We start from the raw sequence: 6,000 nt of genomic DNA on the forward strand, positions 1-6,000 counted from the left end.
ACCCCTTTGATCTGCCAAACCGGGTTGCGATCTTCATGGCCGGTACGCAACCGGCGCTCCACTCTTCGACCACAACAACGATGATTTCCGGATCGATAGCGGCAACAACAGCCGGGGTAGGAGGCCCTGTGCGAACGCCAGCTCAGGTTCTATCTGATTTGTTTGATGCATTGGCAACGCTGATGGCGGAGGTTAACCCGGCGGATCAGGATGCACACAATGCGGAAATCGCGAAAGTGAAAGATCAGATCACCCAGGCCAAAGCCGACTTAGCAGCTGAGGATACCAGGATGGCCGCGGAGCGGGCCGCTTTGGATGCACAAGCTTACCAGATTATGCTGGATCAGAGTGCGTCGAACGAAGTCCTGAAGAGGAGGTACCGATCTCGCCTGCCGCCGGTGTATGACGCTAGAAATCTCTTTAACACCCCAGGAGCAGGGACCAGTAACCCGCCGGTGGTAAACCGGGCGGAGGCACCTGGAGCAGGGGCGCCGGTTCAGCCACGTTTGGTGGATCCGCCTCGTCAGAAAAACATTGTAACCCCTCATGTCCCCACGCCACCGGGTCATTACTCTAACCCGATGGACAACATTGTCGCTGCCGCTTCACGGCTGGCGGCCATCCCGATCGAAGGCGATTCTCCGGCGGAGGTCGAGACGCGTCGGGTTAAGGAGCTTCTTCAGACAGCCTTGGTTCAACAGGAGGCTTATTCATATAGTCGCGATCGGATTCATTCCACTCCCCGTCCAAGCCGGAGTTACAGCAGGCGTATGAATGAACCAGCAGTGTCAAGCAATGCGCGGAACTGTGATCCGCCCCGTGGCAATAACCCGGCTGGTGGTGCTGGTGATGCTCAGGAGGTGGTGGACCGGGCTCGGCCACGCAGAGAAGCCGAGTTAGCGGCGCAGCATGAAGCCCGTCAGCTTACTCCGGTTCGTCCAACACATCGGTGGAACCAGGGGTTACCTCTAGTTCTTTGGGAGTGTCGTGTCTCGTCCCGGCGTTGCGCAATGTGCGCCTGCCCAAGGATTTCAAGGGCCCGCGCAAGGTGCCGAATTACACCGCCGATTTATCCCCTGAAACATGGGTCGAAAGCTATGAGGTGGCCATGGAGATGCTGGATGTGGATGATGCGGCATGTGCGAAATACTTCACCATGATGCTAGAAGGGATGACCCGCACTTGGCTAAAGAGCTTACCGGCTAATTCTATCAGGTCATGGGCCGAGTTGAGAGCCCGGTTTATTCAGAATTTCAAGGATACATGCAAGTAGCCCATGTCAATTGTGGACTTAGCTGCCTGTGTCCAAGAGGAAGGAGAGTCAACAACCCATTGGGTGCGCCGGGTTTCGGAGATTTTGCATTCATCGGACCGCATCAACGCTGACACCGCAGTTTTAACATTGGAGGGCAATTGCCGGTTTGAACCCCTGAAGTTGAAGTTGGGATGGCTCAAACGTCATTGTAATGACATGGGAACCCTCATGGCTGCACTGGTGAAGTATGCCGACTCTGATAGTACCAAGGATCTCGAGTCTGACGATGATAAGACAGGGAAGGGAAAAAAGAGCGGCAACGCCAAGGGGCAGCACCACAACCCGGCGGGTCATGGAAACGGCGGCAAGCGTAAGGCGGACCACGGTTTAGACTTTGTGGCTAATACTAATACACATGACAAGGGCCAGCGGCGTAAGGGTAAACCGCCCCAGCGCGGTGGAGGGCCAAGTCCTAATCCGGACCGTTTGTCTTATCTGTTGAACCAGCCATGTCCAAAGCATGGGAAGAAGGAGATCCCATCCACGCACCTCTGGAAAGATTGTTACATCATGCAAGAGTTAAAAAATTCTGATTCTTTCCGGTATGATCATGGACCAGGAGGCGGTTCGGGCCCCGGATCTCATGGGCCGGGTTATGGTGGAGGAAATTCCGGTTCAGGCTTCCACGGCAATCAGGGTGGACATAACAATCAAAGTAATCAGGGTAACCGAGGTGGCTATAATCGTCAGGGCAATCAGCAGCAGTCGGTTTACCAGAGCAACCTGAAGCAGTTGAATAGCGGACAGTATCATGTCTTCACCACTAGCTTGGACAAGCGCGATCAGAAGCTTCATAAAAGGGCGGTGAATGCCGTTGAACCGGCGGTGCCCCGTTATTTGCGCTGGTCTGAGCAGCCGATTGTGTGGAGTAGAGAAGATCATCCACCCCGGGTTGACAATCCGGGTCATCTGGCTCTGGTGGTGGCACCTCAGGTGGGAGGTTATAAGTTCACTAAGGTACTCATGGATGGAGGGAGTAGTATCAATATCCTTTATTATGAAACTTTCCATCGCATGGGGTTAACAGATAAAAATCTTAAACCGTCCAATACGGTGTTCCATGGTGTGGTGCCTGGTAAGTCGGCATATCCTGTTGGTAAGATAGCTCTGGAGGTGGCTTTTGGAGATGAGCATGACTCGAGATCAGAAACCTTGACCTTTGAAGTGGTGAAAATCAGAAGCCCGTATCATGCCCTATTTGGACGGCCAGCTTATGCTAAGTTTATGGCACGGCCTTGTTATGTCTATCTGCAGCTCAAGATGCCGGGTCACAAGGGAACTATAACCGTGCATGGGAGCCGCAAGAATGCTCTGGAGTGTGAAGAAGGTGATGCGGCTTATGCTGAGTCGGTTTGTGCGACAGAAGAGTTGAAGTTTTACAAGGACAATGTTGATCCAGCAGATATGACTTCGTTGAAGAAACCAACTACAGAGCATGATCCGGCCCTGAAGTTTAAATCGGCTGATGAGACTAAGCTTGTTGACTTCGTGCCTGGCGATTCATCCAAGTAGTTTAGCATCAGCGCTAACTTGGATCCGAAATAGGAAAGTGTGCTCATCGAGTTCATCCGTGAGAATCGGGACATCTTTGCATGGAAGCCTTCTGACATGCCAGGTGTACCGAGAGAACTCGCTGAGCACACTCTCAATGTTGATCCCAAGTATAAACCGGTCAAGCAGTTTCTCCGCTGGTTCAATGAAGAAAGACGCAAAGCTATTGGAGAAGAAGTAGCCAGGCTCTTGGCGGCTGGATTTATCGTTGAAGTATTCCATCCTGAGTGGTTAGCTAATCCGGTGCTGGTCCTTAAAAAGAACGACACTTGGCGTATGTGTGTGGACTACACAGACCTTAACAAAGCTTGTCCAGCAGATCCTTTTGCCCTCCCTCGTATTGATCAAATTATTGATGCTATGGCGGGTTGCGAGTGTTTGAGCTTTTTGGATGCATATTCTGGTTATCATCATATCAAAATGGCAGTTAAGGACCAGGAGAAGACAGCCTTCATAACTCCCTTTGGAGCCTTCTGCTATGTGTCCATGCCCTTTGGGCTCAAGAGTGCCCAGGCGACTTATCAACGGTGTGTGCAGAATTGTCTTCATAAACAGATCGGCCGCAATGTTCACGCCTATGTGGATGATATTGTGGTGAAATCAAGGAAGAAGGAGACATTGATTGATGACTTGAAGGAAACCTTTGATAACCTGCGGGTTTACAAAATGATGCTTAATCCGGCCAAGTGTGTCTTTGGTGTACCTGCAGGCAAGCTCTTGGTTTTTTTTGGTGTCTAACCGGGGTATTGAAGCTAATTCGGAAAAGATCAAGGCCATCACCTCCTTGGCCAAACCGAAGTGTATCAATGATGTTCAACGCCTGGCAGGACGGATTGCCGCGTTGAGCCGGTTTATCAGTCGCCTTGGCGAGAAGGTCATCCCTTTGTATCAGATGCTGAAGAAAACGGATAACTTCGTCTGGAGTGACGCCGCTGATGAAGCATTTGAGGACTTAAAGCGGCAGCTGGCTAATCCGCCGGTTCTCGCTGCTCCGGTTGACAAAGAGCCATTGTTGCTATATGTGGTAGCTAACGCCCGGGCTGTTAGTGTGGCTATTGTGGTGGAGCGCAAGGAGGCCGGAAAGGAATATCCGGTTCAACGGCCGGTCTACTATATCAGTGAGGTACTTATTGAGTCCAAGCAGAGGTACCCGCATTGGCAAAAATTGGTGTATGGGGTTTTGATGGCAAGCCGGAAGCTTAAGCAGTATTTCCAAGGTCATCCCATCACGGTGGTCAGCTCTACTCCGTTGGGAGATATAATCCAGAACAGGGAAGCAACTGGCCGGATTGCTAAGTGGGCTATAGAGCTCGGGCCTCACGGGTTGAAATACATACCCCGAACGGCGATCAAATCTCAGGCACTGGTGGATTTCATCAATGATTGGACAGAATTACAAGCGCCAGAGGAGAAGCCAGATCATACTTATTGGACTATTCATTTTGATGGGTCCAGGCAATTGGAGGGCTCGGGGGCTGGAGTCGTAGTAACTTCCCCACGAGGTGATAAGTTTTGTTATGTTCTCCGTTTAATGTTCCCTTGCACTAACAATGCAGCTGAATATGAGGCTTTACTCCATGGTCTTCGGATGGCTAAGGAGATGAACCTAAGCCGAGTTAAGTGCTTCGGTGACTCGGATCTGGTGGCTCAACAAGTGTCCGGCACTTGGGATTCCAAGGACCCACTAATGGCAGCATATCATCGTAAGGTGGATATTATTGCAGGTCACTTTAAAGGTTATCAGGTGGATCATGTGGACCGGCGGAAGAATGAAGCAGCGGACGCTTTAAGCCGCCTGGGTTCCCAACGTAAACCGGTTCCACCTAATATCTTCCTGGATGTTTTGCATAATCCGTCCGTCAAGCTCCCTGGTGAAGAGGATTTGGCTGTTCCTGATCCGGAGGCTCAGTTGGTGGCGGCTCTTCATGTTATCCCGGATTGGACGGTTCCATATCTGGCGTATATGAACTGGGGCGAGTTACTAGAGGATGAAACTTTGGCCAGGCAGATAATCCGGCGGTCCAAGTCCATGACTTTTATCAATCGAGAGTTACATCATTGCAGTGTGACAGGGGCGTTTCAGCGCTGTGTGTCTCCTGAGGAAGGCCGTGAAATTATGCGTGAGATCCACGAAGGAGATTGTGGTCACCACGCCGGTTCAAAATCTTTGGTGGCCAAGGCGTTTCGTCACGGTTTCTATTGGTTGACAGCTCATGCTGATGCCGAGGACTTGGTCAAAAGATGTGATGGCTGTCAGAAATTCTCAAGGCGCGCTCATGTACCGGCTCAAGAATTGAGGATGATTCCAATCACCTGGCCGTTCACAACTTGGGGCCTGGATATGGTTGGGCCTTTCAAGAGATCCAAGGACAAGAAGACCCACCTTTTGGTGGCGGTTGATAAGTTCACGAAGTGGGTGGAGGCAGAGCCAGTTAGTAAGTGTGATGCAGCTACGGCGGTTCAATTCATCAAAAAGGTGATCTTCCGGTTTGGCTTTCCACACAACATTATAACAGAATTGGGTACCAATCTGTCAAAGGGTGCCATGAAGGAGTTCTGTCAACGTGAGCACATCCGGCTTGACGTGTCATCGGTGGCTCACCCCCAGTCCAATGGTCAAGCGGAGAGGGCCAATCAAGAGATCTTGAGAGGCATCAAACCCCGGCTTATGGTTCCTTTGCAACGGACGCCGGGTTGTTGGGTTGAGGAGTTACCTTCTGTGTTATGGAGCATCAATACCACACCCAACAGATCGACAGGATACACACCGTTCTTCATGGTTTATGGAGCGGAAGCGGTTCTTCCTAGTGACATCTGTCATGACTCACCTCGTGTAGCGGCATATGTTGAAGCTGACAACGAGAAGGCACGGCAGGAATCTCTTGACCTGTTAGATGAGGAGCGTGACATGGCGACAGCCCGTTCGGCGATTTATCAGCAAGATCTGCGTCGTTATCATAGCCGCCGGGTTAGAACCAGAACCTTTCAAGAAGGCGATTTGGTGCTTCGACTCATCCAGTATCAGACGGACATGCACAAGCTATCCCCCCCTTGGGAAGGACCCTTTGTGGTCAGCAAGAATCTACACAACGGGTCATACTATCTAATTAATGTTCGAGAGCGCAAAGACTCAC

The sequence above is a fragment of the Triticum aestivum genome, chromosome 5D, assembly GCF_018294505.1.
Source record: "Triticum aestivum cultivar Chinese Spring chromosome 5D, IWGSC CS RefSeq v2.1, whole genome shotgun sequence".
Taxonomy (NCBI): domain Eukaryota; kingdom Viridiplantae; phylum Streptophyta; class Magnoliopsida; order Poales; family Poaceae; genus Triticum; species Triticum aestivum.